Below are 17,657 nucleotides of genomic sequence, written 5' to 3'. Positions count from 1 at the left end.
CTTCATCCATCTCATTAGAACTGACTCAAATGTGTTCTTTTTATTAGCTGTGTAATATTCCATTGTGCATATATACCACAACTTTCTTATCCATTTGTCTACCGACAGACATCTGGATTGCTTTCATATGCTAGCTCTTTTAAGCAACATGCATACCACTGTCATCCTTGTCTTCTGATTTGCTGTCAAGTTCCAAAGGTTTATTTTAGATGGCTTTCTTTTTTTTGGAAATTTATATAATGAAAATTACACAACATGGTCTATCTTTATTAATGAATGGCATTTCATTGTGTGTGTATTTGTGTGTGTGTGCACGCACATATTACATACACAGAATTTATCTATTCACCAGTTAGTGGTCATCTGGGGTTTTCCAGGGTTTTTGCTTGCTTTTTTTGTGTTTATTTTGCTGTATAGTATAAAGTGATGATAAGTCCTTACATATAAGTTTTTGTGTGTCTATGATTTTATTTAATTGGGTGAATATATAGGTGTGAGATTACTGGGTTGCCAGGCAAATTTATGTGAAGCTTTATAAGAAACTCCCTTTTCTCTGAAGCGGCTGTATAGCTAACGCATTCTCAACAAGAATGAGTGAGAGTTCCATTTGCTCCCCATTTTTCCCCCAAACTTTATATGTTTATTTTCTAAAATCAGCTTTAGGGATATATAATTTACATAACTTATAATTCACCTTTTTGCATCTCATTTCGATTTGACAATGCATATTCCTAAAAACATCATCAAAATCAATATACAAGCAGTTCTATCACCATAATAAACTGCTCTGTGCTTCTTTGTGATCAAGCCCTCCCCCACTCCCAGCTCCTGGTAACTCCTTTTTTTTTTTCTTTTACATCCCTATAGCTCTTGATTTTCCCCAAATCAAATCACAGAATATGCAGCCTTTTGAAATGGCTTTTGGAATTGTCAATGTGAAGTCTATCCATGTTGTTGCATGTGTCCGTATTCCATTCTGTATTATTTTTGAATAGTATGTCACTGTATAGATGTGCCGGACTTTATCTATTCATTTACAGTAGATGGATATTTGCACTGTCTCCAGTTTTTGGATATTGGAATGAAGCCACTATAAACACTTGAGTACTGATTTTCAAATGAACAGAAGTTTTCATTTCTCTTGGATAATGAGTAGGTCATGTGATGATTATGTATTTAGCTTAATGAACTACTTATATCTTCCATTTCTCTCATCATTTTCATTTTTTTTTCTTCCGACTTTCTTGAATATATGGAACTCATTTTCTGGCAGCTATTTTAACATCTGGTAGGTATTTTATCACCCCTATTACTCCTGGTTATGTTTGTGTTAAGTGGTTTTTGTCATGGCTATGGGTTATATTTTCCTGTTACTTTGGATGCCTGGTAATTTTTGATTGAATGCTTAGCATTGGATATTTCATGTCATTAGTTGCTGGACTTAGTTTTATTCCTTCAAATAGTAATGAATTACTTTCAAGCACTCAGGTTACCTTGAAACAGCTTATGGCTTGCTTTAAAGTTTTATTAGGGCAAGTCCCAGAAAGCCTTGGTGTAGGCCTGCTTTATCTCACTGATTCAGCCTATTAAAAGGCTATACCATCCTGAGGACTCAAAAATCAAGGCCCCATACGTTAGGCAGCTTTCCAAACTAGTTACTAGAATAGAAAATATTCTTAGCTTGTAAGGAGCTTTGAGAGTCAGTCACCTAGCCTCCTGCTCACCAGTGGCTCGCTCCCTGGTCTTGGGTACAATTGCTTACCTCCTCATTTTCTAAATGTTTATTGTGAGTGTCTGCTTGTTTTCAATTTTAGGTATGACATTTGTCACCGACAAAACTTTGGTTTTAAATTTACATGTTTCCAAATAAAAATATTAAAAAATAAATTCAGAGCAGTTACATTTAGGCCCTTTTATTCTCCAGCCACTCCTTTGGATAACTATTTTATCAGTTTCTGATGGATTCTTTCAGTGTTCAGAATTTTCTGGAATACTTTTATAGAAGAAGACAGCTCTGCAAAGATCCTGGAGATGGCATTTAAGGCTAAGATACTGTAAAGTACAAATGCTCTGATGCCTTAAAGAGCATGGCTTACTGAAAAAGGAAAAAAGAGCAAAGGGAAAGCCCACAGTACAGCCAGAGTATGAGAGTGCAGAAAGGAGAGAAAGCATTTATTTCAGGTAGCAGTCGTCAGCAGAAATCTTATCAAGTGGGGTCTTGTGTGCTAGAAGAAGAAACTTAGTTATTATCCTCAGTGCAATAGGAGGTAACTGAAGAGTTCTAAGCACTGAAGTGATAGGATAAGGTTTTCATTCTTAAACTATCACTCTGATAAATAGAATAAGAAGACTGGACTGCTAAGAGGACAAGAATAGAAGTGGAGAAAAAATGGCAGGTCACAGAGAAGTCTAAGTTACAGGTAATGCTAATTTTGTCCAGATAAGTGACTAAAGCCTAGATACAAAGGAAGAGAAGGCTTCAGATTACATTATTACAGCAAAACAGGAGTTGCTCATGAGTTACATGTGAATGGTGAAGGGAAGGAAATATAAGGATGATCCCTAGAAATGTGACTTGAGAAGCTAGATTCTCTGAAATACCTCCACAGAGAAACAGGTTTGAGGGACCAAGATTTTTATTTTATCCATGTGAGATCTGAGGGACCTGTTCAACTTTCAAGTACACAGCATCAAGTAGGAGGCTGGACAAATTGGTCAAGACCTCAGGAACTGGAAGTTGCAGAGAACAATTTGACAGGCAAAGCACAGAGCACAAGATTGAACCTTCTAGGAAAGCTGTGTGTTCAAGAATAAAAGGGGCCACACCAAAGAATTTAGTACATGTGAACATTCAGTACTTGGGTGTAATCTCAAAAACGAATGAGCTCTGTTCATTTCCAAGGCAAATGATTCAGTGTGAGTGTCTATGACCCAACCACTAATGCCAAAGAAGCTGAACGGTTCTGTGAAGACCTACAATACCTTCTAGAATTAACATTGAAAAATGACATCATTTTCATTATAGGGGACTGGAATGCAAAAGTAGGAAGTCAAGAGATACCTGGAGTAACAGACAAGTTTGGTCTTGGAGTACAAAATTAAGCAGGGCAAAGGCTAACAGAGTTTTGACAAGAAAACACACTGGTCATAGCAATCACCCTCTTTCAACAACACAAGAGATGACTCTACACATGTACATCACCAGATGGTCAATACTGAAATCAGATTAATTATATTCTTTGTAGCCAAAGATGGAGAAACTCTATACAGTCAGCAAAAACAAGACTGGGAGCTGACTGTGGCACAGATCATGAACTCCTTATTGCCAAATTCAGACTTAAATTAAAGAAAGGAGGGAAAACCACTAGACCATTCAGGCATGACCTAAATCAAATCCCTTATGATTATACACTGGAAGTGACAAATAGGACTGGTGCTTTGGAACTGTGGTGTTAGAGAAGACTCTTGAGAGTCCCTCGGACTGCAAGGAGATCAAACCAGTCTACCCTAAAGGAAATCAATTCAGACTACTCATTGGAAGGACTAGTTCTGGAGCTGAAGCTTCAATACTTTGGCCACCTGATGCAAAGAGCTGACTCATTAGAAAAGACCCTGATGCTGGGAAAGACTGAAGGCAGGAGGAGAAGGGGATGACAGAGTACAAGATGGCTGGATGGCATCATGTCCTCAATGTATGTGAGTCTGATAAAGCTCTGGGAGATGGTGAAGGACAGGGAAGCCTGGTGTGCTGCAATCCATGGGGTCGCAAAGAGTCAGACATGACTGAGCAACTGAACAAGAACAAGAACACCATGCAAAATTAGATTTGTTATTTCTGTTTGCATAGAGAAGCAATAGCACAGCAAGGTTAACCAGTTCTCTATGGCTTGGATTTCAAACTAATTTGTAGCAGTGAAGTTTGAAACCAAAGCTTACTTCTAAAGTCCACATTGATCACCATGATTTGCCTTCAAAATAATGTGAGATCATTATTTCAAACTACATGATATATATATATATACATATATATATATATATATATATATATATATACACACACATATATATGTGTATATATATATTTTTTTCTTTTTTTTTTCCCTCAGCACATCACACATCATTGGGCAATGTTCCATCAATAGACTTTATCTGTGGCACTCACCATCCTCTGCCCCATGTGATGCACAGATAATTGCCTAACTTGTCAACTTGATTAGGAAAAGTCAATGACAGGACCAAGGAAATTAGTAGAAAATATTTTTTTCTGAACATGATTCAGACTAATATGTATATCATATCACAGAAAACAAAAATCTGCAAGTAAAGAGAGTTGAGCAGTAGTATAAAATCATGAAAGCAATGCATTGAATTTAGGAGAGAAAAACCTGCTACACCGAAAGGAAAAAAAATTAGAGGAAATTCTAGGAATCATAATCTCAGTTTGGGACAAAATGTAGTTATTTCTATATGTTGTACAGAAATTATTATACAAAAACAAAGTACCACTGGTCTTGTTTAAACAGTCTTGAAATAGTGTTAATAGAAGAAATATCAGAGGCTGAAAATTCCAAACATCATGTTTAACAAATATGGACACTGAGACCCAGAGAGGTTAAGTTTCCTACCTGAGATCAAATGACCATTTAGTAGTTAAGGAAGAAAAGCAAAAATCAGGTGTCTTTTATTCTATGATTGAGCTTTTTCTAAGAATTTATGGTACATCAACTGAAACCTAAATATATGCATAAGGGATGATATTCATTTGTAACTCAGTTGTAGTAATGCAGACTTAAGTAAAATATTAAGTGAACTTCCTTGATTCTGAATACTTCATTAATTCGGACGCCATTTCAGGATTTTTTTTTTTTAATTTCCATCCCTATTTTTCTAACAAGCCAAAGAGCAGACCCTTCATGTGTGGGAAGAATTTGTAAAGTGTTTTACTGTTTTAAATAAATGTGATGAGAGATGGAGGCTTCATGGGAAATTGCTGTACCCTATGGGTACTGAGAGGTTGAAATGCAAGAATATCTGCATTCTCAAAGAGGAAACATCAAAAGGGGTCAAAGACTGAGTGTGCACATGAGCTGACTTTTCTCCCTTTCTTTAGAAAAACATTTGGCTTTGGAACTGCCTAGTTTCAATCTCAAAGGTTTTGGAGTTATCTAAAATCTTTGAAGTGGTGAGAGGGGTTTCTTGGCATGAAAAACTGGACCCTGTGAGTAAGCCACAAAAGCACCCAAAGCCAAAGGTTTTCAACTAATCTAGAACAACGGCTCTTATCCTACTGACCTTTACTTGAAAATAATCCTTGGAAATAAAACCAAAAGTAGGATATCTGAGGAACCCCTAATTCCAGTACAAATGATGAAACAAGGTCTGCTTATCCATGAGATAAGTGTTGCCTTAAGCATTGGGTACCTAAATTCTATGCTCATATATACAGCTACTAGGTATATGATCCTGACCAGGTCACTTTTTTCTCCAAGTGAGACACTTTTTCTTATCTCCAAGATAAAGAGATTATATCAGGCTGGTTATACCTTTTGGGCCAACAGTCAGTAGTAGATAAATTGTCTCAATTAGTATTAAATCACAACTACAACAAATGCTGTCTACCAGAAATGTAGCTGAAGTATAAAGATACAAAGAGGTTAAAAGTAAACAGATGGAAAAAGATTAAGCATGCAAGCACTAAAGATGAGACAACTGGATTACCTATACGAGAGATAAACATATTAGACATTGGATTAAGGTAGATTTCTGGATAAAAAGGTATTTCATAACGATAAAAAGGATCAGTACATAAAAAGGACATAAATAGATGTGTATGCACATTACAGAATTTCAAAATATATGAAAAACTGACAGAACTAAAAGGAGAAAAAGATACAATTACAGTTGGCGGCTAACACTTCTCTCTCAATGAATGATAGACAAAGCAGACAGAAAAAGCAGTGGTAACATAGAAGTTCACCTGTATCATTTTTTCAGATTCCACGTATCAACCTAAGTGATATCATATGATATTTGTCTTTCTCAGGATTATACTCCAAGCTCTATAATAACCTATTTGGGAAAAGAATGTGAAAAATGATATATGAATATGTATAAATAAATCATTTTGCCATACACCTGAAACTAACACAACACTGTGAGTCAACTCTACTCCAATATAAAATCAAAAATCAAAGTAACGTAAAACATGCATCAAAAAAACTGAACAGGATTGAGAGAATAGCAAGGAAACAAATACAACATGTAAAATAGTTAGCAAGTGAGAATTTGCTATGTGAAACGGGACTTCAACCCAGTGTTAAGTGACAACCTAGAGGGGTGAAATAGGGAGGGGGTGGAAGGGGGTTCAGGAGGGAGGGGACACATGTCTACCTGTAGCTGATTCGTGTTGATATGTGGCAGAGACCAACACAATACTGTATAGCAATTGTCCTCCAGGAACCATATTTTGTTCTATACTTCTCAGTATTATACAATTACAATCATCTTTGATAATTATTAGCTACTCAAGAACAGTTATGCTTTATGAGTACTGATCAACTGTCATCACCAACAGAATGATACCCAGATGTGTTCTTTCTGTAAAGCTTTGTAAGTAATAAGAGAGAGAAAAAGAACTGACCAGAACTATAACCAACTTCACCCGACTGACATATATAAAATACCACACATTCTGGAGAACATTATCTAAATGCACATGGACCATTCCCCATGATAGATTGATAACGGCTAACAATTTTTCACAATTAAGCATGGATCTGCAGATTAAAGGACAAGGCATCTGAGAAAATGAATCACAAACTCGCAGCTAGACATTTTGTAATAAAACTACAGAATACTGAAGGAAAAAAGGTACTAATAAAAGTAGAGACCTTAGAATGTTTAAATCCTACTCACTTTTGCTTAAAAAAAAAAACAGCCTATAAAGGATTAATAATTAGACTGACAGAAGACTCTTTTACAAGAATGGAAGCCAGAGTACACTAAAATATCTTGTTCAAAGGTATGAGAGAAAATAGCTTGCAACCAGAACTGTATCTCCAGCGAAAATCTCTCTCAAGAAAAAAATACAATGTTATTTTCAGATAAACCAATACAGAGTTCACCACAACACACCTTCCTTAAAGGAATTTCTAAAACGCATACTTGGGGAAGAACAAATAAATCAGAAATATGTGAAATGCAAATGATGAATGGTGAGCAAGGGAAGTCAGTGAACATGTGGGTGAATTCAAACAAGCTTTCACTCTGTAAGTTAGTAAAAACTGCTTTGGAGTTAAAAAGATAAGGTAAAATGCAAATACTGAACAACAGAAGTTCATAAGCCAAGCAGAAGTGAGTAGGATTTAAACATTTTAAGGTCTCTACATTGCCCAAGAATGAAATAAAGATTTTTGATTAACATTAGATTTCATGAAAATAAGAATATAGGAACATGTCAAATTTAAGAATACAATGGGTTCCAGAATCTCATGGATGGAGTTGAAGGTGAAAGAGAAGGGGAAGAATGGGAATTAGGGGGGTTGATTTGCACCAAGAACTGAATCGTCCTTGGGGGTAAGCTAGTTCAATAGACAGATGCAGTAGGGAGGACCATCGGAAGGTGAGCCTGTGGGGGTGTAGGGAGAGAGGAGTTGCTGTTGTCTAGTCACTAAACCATATCTGACTCTTTGCAACCCCATGGACTGTAACCTGCCAGGCTTCTCTGTCCTTGGGACTTCCCATGCAAGAATACTGGAGTGGGTTGCCATTTCCTTCAGGGAGAGAGGAGGCAGGAGGTTAAACGGCAAGAAAATAAGGATAATGAAGGGCATGGATATTAGCTGACAACTGCCTTCTTCCAGATACTGAGGTGCTCTGGTTTCCAGAAGACAACATATAGAGCTTTCAATGATATCTGCATTTTACAGGCATACCTTGGGTTCTATGGAGAATGAAGGATAAGACTAGCCAAGAAGCATGACCTTGACCTTGAGCATCCCTTCTCCCTCTAGAAGAGTATCTATGCTAGAATCCTGTTCTCTGTTCTAGTTCTTAAACTCCATAACATCACCTCACTAGAGCCAGGCCCTAAACATAACCCCAGGGTTTATTTAGGGTATTAATTACAAAGTGGGGAAGACTGGCCCCTCCTCACCCAATCCCCAGGCATACTAAAGCACACTGACACAGAATCTACTGCATATTCACTCAGACTGCGATTAGAAAACAAATCTGAAACAATTCTTAGTACGCATTATTATAATATTTAAACATTCTTCATTTAATGTCAGTTTGAAGAACTTAAAAGCAATAAAAATAGCCACCACAGTCAATCACACCTCCACCTTCCAAAAGCCCCAAAACACTTGAAAGCCCAGCAGTTCTAAACTGCCTTAGGAAACAAAGCCAAAAAGAATAAAAAATTAATAGGAATTCCATTCTGTTTTGGGTATTTGCAAATATTCAGACTCAAGCAAGAATGCTATGGAGAGAAAAAAATCCATAATAAGGCAATCTCAAAAGCGAAGTTGACTGACAAGCTGAATATTTTAACAGTGCATGAGATAACAGTCAGCTAAACCATTTGCTATTTTCACTCCGTGCCCATCAGATACCGCTGACGTTGTCTGCTGCAGAAACTCCATCAGTACAGCCAAAGGCCGGAACACTCTTGACTATTGCTGCCTTTTTACAATATACCTGATCCAGAAACTACACAGCAATTCTCATAATGAAATATAAATCTTGGGCAACATATGCACCATGCACTGTAGGCAGGATGGGTGAGACTGAGGAGGCTCCCCTGGCATTTAAAACCTCCTTAATCAGCTGTGCCTTATTACCCTAATCCCAGCAACTAAATGGTCCATAATACAGCAATTCCCTAAGAACTCTTTGTACCAGGGGTCAGCAAACTATGACCCATGAGTCATATCTGGGCCACCACGAGTTTTTTGGACATCAGTTGTTATTGGAGCACAGCTATGACCACCACTCTCTATGTCACATTGCCTATGGTAACTTTTCCTTCTACAAAGTTAGTTAAGTTGCTGCAGTAGAGACCATTGGCCCCATCTGCCTAAAAGATCCACTATCAGGATGCCTCCAGAAGTAAGTTTTTCCACCCTGCCTTACACTCACAGGCTGTAGAGAACTAGATGTTCCTCAGAACAGTTTTGCATTTTCATTCTACCTGCTGCCCTCCCAATGCACAAATAGGTAGTGCGTGTTATCTGTTAATGCGATGCTGGATGCTAAATGCAGTGAGTTAGACACAGCAAACATGTCACCAGGCTTCAGAATTCCAGGACAGATGTCACAAAACAATCACAGCACTTTTTCCTTTAAGTGCAGATGTCAGCTCAGAATCCTCCCCACAGTTCTCCATGCAAACCAGTAACTGACTCGGGATTAGCAGAAAAGATGAAGTGTTTTTACTATCTCTCATCTAATTAATTCTCATGCTGTTATTTTAAACCATTATCCTTTAAATCTGTCCACACAAATCTCTCTTCCATTATTTTTTTAATCTACTGAAACTTTAAACTGCGCTTAGTAAGTCTAACTCTTCCCTGAAATGTCTTAACCAAAGTTAGAAAAAAACACGTGGCATGTGTGTAAAAGCTGGGAAAAAGAAAATAAGTGACTAAAAAAGGTTGACACACAAGTGCAGGGGATTGTTATGATAGTTCCGTTTTCAGAACACAATTTCCAATTATGTTTGTGCATGTTGTCAATTAGTTTGTGGCCAAGAAGAACCCAAGGCAGGCGGTCCCAGTGTGGGGAACACTAGAAACTAGAAGTCTGTGAGCCCTCAGTGAAGTTCGCCAGCCAGTTAGCAGTCCACACCACTGTCCCACTGGAGCTTACACCTTACCTGTCTGAGCACGAGAGGGGCCGTTTGTCTTCCTGAATCCAGGACACCCAGTGGAGAGGCCTCTGCACTCCTCTCAGGGGATCAAGCTGTCCACAGCAGGCCCAGTGTACTGGGCAGCTCACGGGTCCCTCCTGGTGATGATGCTCAGGTTCCTCTTCCATCCTTTCACTCACTGTCTGTTTCTTCTCCCCATCTCTTCTCCAGAAGTCTCCAAATATGCTCAAAACTCTTCTCCACTGTGTTTGGTTCCGAACAAGACGCATTCCCTCCCCGAGCCACAGAACTGAATGTTCTTCAAGATCTGAACCTTAGAAGGAGGGTCCTCACAGGCTGAGGATATTAGTCACCAGGTGATTCTAATGGTGGTGTGAGTGAGGCAAAAGCTACTTTGTCCACAGCAAAGTTTGAGTCAGATCACCTGGATGGTTGTTAAACAGGCTGATCCCTGGGTTGCTTCTCAAACTCAGTGACACAGACTCTCTTCCCGTCTGCATATTCTGACATAAGTTTCCAGTGGGAAGCATTTAGAGGAAGCCTCGCTTAAGCCCCTGACATTCACGGTGCAATGCTCGCTCACCAGGACCAACACTGTCTGGAAGCTTCCTACTCTGCACAGATCCTAGGCTCCGCCTCCTAGGAATTGATGCCAGTTAGTACGATGCCCAGGTGATCCTCATCTACATAATGGTTTGCGAAACACTGACCTAAGACCAACACTGAACCACAGAACCAAGCTTATGAAAACTGTTCTGCACAAAAATGTCCAAAACTTGATTTAAGGTGTCACCTGACCCACTGAATCCCTATCTCTAGATGATAATGATGATGATGATAACACACAGAAAACTTAAACAGGTAAATAGTTGTCTGTCTTGGAAGTGGAGGCCGGCATGGTCAGGTGATCTGTGTTTGCTCTGTATTCCCAAAACCAGCTGATTGGTTTGGGATGTCTACAGCAGAATCAGCAGCCATTTGGAACTTGGCAATAACAGAGCCTCGAGTAAGGGAAGTGGTTTCTCATACTGCGCTTTGGTTCCCCTATCTGTAAAAGGAGGCTGGTGGTGCTCACTTCACAGGTCTACAGAGAGGATCAAGATGATGCCTGTAAAATCCAACCTCAGGGAGTGGCACGAGGCAGTGTTCTATGGGTGAAAGGCAGTCAGGAAGCTAGGAGGGTTGGCAGTATTAATATGTCCCGAAACTCTAGTTAAAACTATCCTGCCTGACTGTCCTGTCTTAAGACTGTCAAAGAAGGAAACACAAATAATTGTTTCACACTGATATCATATTTGTGAATATGCCTAAATGGATGAAAGATAGGCATGATCACAGAAAACACCTTTCCCACAGAAGCCAACATTTATTTGCAGCTCTCTTGTCCCATCCCTTTATTGCTCTCACAACTTTGAAATTTCCTCACATTTACTAAAACCTGGAATAGTAAGGTTCAAACCCAAATCTTAATGGTTGATGAGTTTTGAATTATAAACAGCATGCCTGTTTTTGATCTTTCTTTTAGTTTCCTTGCTTTGAACAAAAAAATCAACACTGAACTAGAGATGCTGCAACATTTTTCTTTCCTGTATTATTTCAAGCACCCATTACTTGAGCACTTCTTATGTCCCAGGTGCCACACTAAGCTTTGTGTATGCATCATTATTTCATTATTTCCTTTAACACTCATTATAATCCTATGAATTAAAAACTCATATTACAGCCATTCTATGGCAGAAGAAACTGAACTACATGTAAGTTGATATCTTGCCCACTCACTGAGATACTAGGTGACAGACAGCCACCACCTAACTCCAGGCCCAATGTCTTTAGCAATCTGATGGGGGAGCTACTGTGTGCTTGGAAATGAGTCTATGAAAAAGAATTACAGATAGTTTTTGCCCTCAGAGGTTTGTGACCTAACAGAAGACTACTAATGCCAGGATGGTAACCCCTACCACAAGTCACCACTGCTTTCTACTTTCCCACAGCAGACATCATTAATTGATCCTAGTCTTCCATTGAATCTTGACTTGGTCATATAGCACTTAGTCACATAGAAACCAACCACCAATTGCTTGAATTTGACATTGGATGTGATCTTCCAGTCTTTCTCCAGTGGAAATAAATTTAAAACTATTTATCTTTACTGCATCTAGACCTGGCCTATGATAGAGGCAAAACAGGGTACTAATATTATGTGCAATTCACAACATTAGGGATTCAAAATTCTCTGAAAATAGACACAAGCCTAGGAAACAGAAATACTACAACAGTCAAGCAGCCAAGAAGGTTGCTTTCACTCGCTTAAGTTTCTCAGGGAAGACAAGCCTTCTACCTTATCCATATCATGTCACAACACCCTTTAAATCTCCATAGCTCATGTAAGCTGGTTGAATTTTCTCCTTTCAGCAGTTAAAAATGAACAGGTATTAAAAAAAATAAGGAAGGAACTGAAACTAAGGTTGAAATAAGGATATGATACAACTATATTTGATGTCAGGGGGGTAGAAATCTACCTTAGAGAAACTATTATAAGCCACCTTCCACCAGTTAATTGAAAATGAGTTAATGTGCAGGTGGGCTGAACTAAAATTAGCATAAAAGAAAATAATTTTTCTCTTTATATAATTTGCATGCCTTTGTAATCAGCAAAATGACAGATCAGACAAGAGGCCTACCCACTGTGATGCAATCTTTAATCTCTGTCACATATTAATCATTCCCTTGTAATATAATAAAGCTGCTTCTGTCACAATGGCATTGAATGTAAATAGTTCCAATTACTGGTAATTCTCAACTGTTTTGCACAAAGAACAGTGAGGTATGATCCATGGGCTTTGGAAGGAAACAAAATAATAAAAGAAGGTAACTGAATTTTATCTGTTGGATGAAACTTTTCTGGAATCTTTCCAGGTTCTGTGTTGACTTTTCTTGGGTTACTTCTAAAAACTGAAGCAACAAAGAGGAAGACCCTTGGGAGCAAAACATCCTTCAGTTTATAAGGTTCGCGATGATTTTAATAGGCTGAAAGTGAGTACGCTACTTGCACTGCTAATTTCCCACAGGCATTTTCCAAGTTTTTACCCATTACAGTGTGAGGCCTTTGAATAAAAAGGTTCTGTTTGAACCAAATACCGTTGTTGCTCTTGTGGCACATGAGAGAGAAGTAAAAATATCTCCAGCAGTGAAAGGGAGCACAAGACATCAAACTAATGTCACACCTGCCTAACATTAGGATGTGCTTTCCTCCAAGGTGCCCCTCAAATTGCATCTGCATTTAAACCTTGCAGTGCTCTCAGAAAATGAATGATCATTACCTTTTGAATGCTTCTTGAAAGGATGTTCTCCAAAGGGACATGATTCCTGGGACTCTAGAGAAAAGCTGTCATCCGGGTTGGAGGGCTCAGATGAAGTGACAACAGCAGTCAAAGTGCACCACTCTTTCACCAGTGACAGACATCACTAATCAATCTCAACGCTTTTTCACACTGAGCTTAGTGGCAGACATCACAAATCAATTTCAATGCTCTTTCCCATGAGCCCGTGCTTAACCTTTCGATGGAGTCCTCTGGACAGCCATTAACAACAAAATAAAGTTGAAGTAGAAAGTGAAAAACATTTGCCAATGTTTTTTTCATCTTAAATTTTAACTGCTAACTAGAGACAATGATACCCCTGCTATTCTGTCTGAACCAATTATTCAATGGGAAAGGCAGAGCATGACCTTCTCAATTAGAAGGAAATCAAAAGGAAAAGAAAACGTTCGATGAGATTCCATAAACAGTCCGTCTCCTGAGCTCCTACCTCCCCCCATCTTCTCTATAAGAAATAATAAAATCAATTACAGGAATTAAAGGTAAGGACTCTGAAATGTGCTACCAATGTCTAAGAATTAAGATATTCCACAAGATTTTTTTTAAACCTCTGGTTATTTTCTCCCTTATTTAGTCTTATAACTCTGTTCCAGTAGTAACAGTAAACATGGAACTATAATTTCCACAGTCTAAAACATCTACAGGGAACTTCCCTGGTGGTTCATGGTTAAAATTCCATTCTCCCAATGCAGGGTTTGATCCTTGCCCAGGGAACTAGATCTCACATCAACTAAGAGCTTGCATGCCACAATTAAGGATAACATATGCTGCAACATATTGAATAGCCAAAGCATATGACTGTGTGGATCACAACAAACTGTTGAAAATTCTTAAACAGATGGGAATGTCATACCACCTGACCTGTCTCCTGAGGAATCTGTATGCAGGTCAAGAAGCAACAGTTAGAACTGGACATGGAACAACACACTGGTTCCAAATCGGGAAAGGAGTACGTCAAGGTTGTATATTGTCACCTTGCTTATTTAACTTATATGAAGAGTACATCATGAGAAATGCTGGGCTGGATGAAGCACAAGCTGGAATCAAGATTGCCGGGAGAAATATCAATAATGTCAGATATGCAGATGACACCACACTTATGGCAGAAAGTGAAGAAGAACTAAAGAACCTCTTGATGAAAGTGAAAGCAGGGAGTGAAAACATTGGCTTAAAACTCAACATTCAAATAACTAAGATCATGGCATCTGGTCCCATCATTTCATGGCAAATAGATGGGGAAACAATGGAAAGAGTGACAGACTTTATTTTTAGGGGCTCTAAAATCACTGCAGATGGTGACTGCAGCCATGAAGCTAAAAGACGCTTGCTCTTCAGAATAAAAGTTATGACCAATGTAGACAGCATATTAAAAAACAGAGACATTACTTCGCCAACAATGGTCCATGTAGTCAAAGCTGCGGTTTTTCCAGCAGTCATGTATGGATGTGAGAGTTGGAATATAAAAAAAGTTGAGCACTGAAGAATTGGTGCCTTTGAACTGTGATGTTGGAGAAGACTCTTAAGAGTCCCTTGGACTCCAAGGAGATCCAGCCAGTCCATCCTAAAGGAAATCAGTCCTGAATATTCATTTAAAGGACTAATGCTGAAGCTGAAACTCCAATACTTTGGCCACCTGATGCAAAGAACTGACTCATTTGAAAAGACCCTGATTCTAGGAAAGATTGAAGGCAGGAGGAGAAGGGGACGACAGAGGATGAGATGGTTGGATGGCATACTGACTCAATGGACCTGTGTTTGTGTAAACTCTGGGAGTTGGTCATGGACTGGGAAGCCTGGCATGCTGCAGTCCATGGGGTTGCAAAGAGTTGAACACTACTGAGTGACTGAACTGAATTGAACTGATGCTATAACTAAGACCCAGTGCAGTCAATAAGTATCTTTTTTAAAATCTACAGTTTGTTCCAACTCCTCATTAAAAACATTTATGTTATTTCTAGATTTAAGTAGTGAATGTATGGGTGACATATAAATGGCATCATGGCAAGGGACTCAGATTCTACACCACATTATTCTTTATTTTTTTTAACTAACTAATTTATTTTACTTTACAATATTGTATTGGTTTTGCCATACATTGACTTGAATCCACCATGGGTGCACATGTGCTCCCCATCCTGAACACCCCTCCCACCTCCCACCCCATCCTGTCCCTCTGGGTCATCCCAGTGCACCAGCCCCAAGCACCATGACATGCATCAAACCTGGACTGGCGATTTGTTTCACATATGATAATTTACATGTTTCAATGCCATTCTCCCATATCATCCAGCCCTCGCCTCTCCCACAGAGTCCAAAAGACTGTTCAATACATCTGTGTCTCTTTTGCTGTCTTGCATACAGGGTTATCATTACCATCTTTCTAAATTCCATATATATGCATTAGTATACTGCATTGGTGTTTTTCTTTCTGGCTTACTTCACTCTGTATAACGGACTCCAGTTTCATCCACCTCATTAGAACTGATTCAAATGTGTTCTTTTTAATGGCTGAGTAATATTCCATTGTGTATATGTACCATAGCTTCCTTATCCATTTGTCTGCTGATGGGCATCTAGGTTGCTTCCATGTCCTGGCTATTATAAACAGTGATGAACATTGGGGTGCGAGTGTCTCTTTCAGATCTGGTGTCCCCAGTGTGTATGCCCAGGAGTGGGATTGCTGGGTCATATGGCAGTTCTATTTCCAGTTTTTTAAGGAATCTCCACACTGTTCTCCATAGTGGCTGTACTAGTTTGCATTCCCACCAACAGTGTAAGAGGGTTCCCTTTTCTCCACACCCCCTCTCCAGCATTTATTGCTTGTAGACTTTTGGATAGCTGCCATCCTGACTGGCGTGTAATGGTACCTCATTGTGGTTTTGATTTGCATTTCTCTGATAATGAGTGATGTTGAGCATCTTTTCATGTGTTTGTTAGCCATCTGTATGTCTTCTTTGGAGAAATGTCTGTTTAGTTCTTTGGCCCAGTTCTTGATTGGGTCGTTTATTTTTCTGGAATTGAGCTGCAGGAGTTGCTTGTATATTTTTGAGATTAATCCTTTGTCTGTTGCTTCATTTGCTATTATTTTCTCCCATTCTGAAGGCTGTCTTTTCACCTTGTGTATAGTTTCCTTTGTTGTGCAAAAGCTTTTAAGTTTAATTAGGTCCCATTTGTTTATTTTTGCTTTTGTTTCCAATATTCTGGGAGGTGGGTCATAGAGGATCCCGCTGTGATTTATGTCAGAGAGTGTTTTGCCTATGTTCTCCTCTAGGAGTTTTATAGTTTCTGATCTTACATTTAGATCTTTAACCCATTTTGAGTTTATTTTCATGTATGGTGTTTGAAAGTGTCCTAGATTCATTCTTTTACAAGTGGTTGACCAGTTTTCCCAGCACCACTTGTCAAAGAGGTTGTTTTTTCTCCATTGTATATCCTTGCCTCCTTTGTCAAATATAAGGTGTCCATAGGTGCGTGAATTTATCTCCCGGCTTTCATTTTGTTCCATTGATCTATATTTCTGTCTTTGTGCCAGTACCATACTGTCTTGATGACTGTGGCTTTGTAGTAGAGACAGAAGTCAGGCAGGTTGATTCCTCCAGTTCCATTCTTTCTCAAAATTGCTTTGGTTATTCGAGGTTTTTTATATTTCCATACAAATTGTGAAATTATTTGTTCTAGTTCTCTGAAAAATACCATTGGTAACTTGATAGGGATTGCATTGAATCTATAGATTGCTTTGGGTAGTATACTCATTTTCCACTATATTGATTCTTCCAATCCATGAACCGGTATATTTCTCCATCTATTCTTGTCCTCTTTGATTTATTCCACCAGTGTTTTATAGTTTTCTATATATAGGTCTTTTGTTTCTTTAGCTAGATATATTCCTAAGTATTTTACTCTTTTCATTGCAATGGTGAATGGTATTGTTTCCTTAATTTCTCTTTCTGTTTTCTCATTGTTAGTATAAAGGATGGCAAGGGATTTTTGTGTGTTAATTTTATATCCTGCAACTTTACTATATTCATTGATTAGCTCTAGTAATTTTCTGGTGGAGTCTTTGGGATTTTCTATGTAGAGGATCACGTCACCTGCAAACAGTGGGAGTTTTACTTCTTCTTTTCCAATCTGGATTCCTTTTATTTCTTTTTCTGCTCTGATTGCTGTGGCCAAAACGTCCAAAACTATGTTGAATAATAGTGGTGAGAGTGGGCACCTTTATCTTGTTCCTGACTTGAGGGGAAATGCTTTCAATTTTTCATCATTGAGGATAATGTTTGCTGAGGGTTTGTCATATTTAGCTTTTATTATGTTGAGGTATGTTCCTTCTATTCCTGCTTTCTGGAGGGTTTTTATCATAAATGGATGTTGAATTTTGTCAAAGGCTTTCTCTGCATCTATTAAGATAA

The sequence above is a fragment of the Cervus elaphus genome, chromosome 24 (assembly GCF_910594005.1).
Source record: "Cervus elaphus chromosome 24, mCerEla1.1, whole genome shotgun sequence".
Lineage (NCBI taxonomy): Eukaryota > Metazoa > Chordata > Mammalia > Artiodactyla > Cervidae > Cervus > Cervus elaphus.
This window is presented reverse-complemented; position numbering follows the sequence as displayed.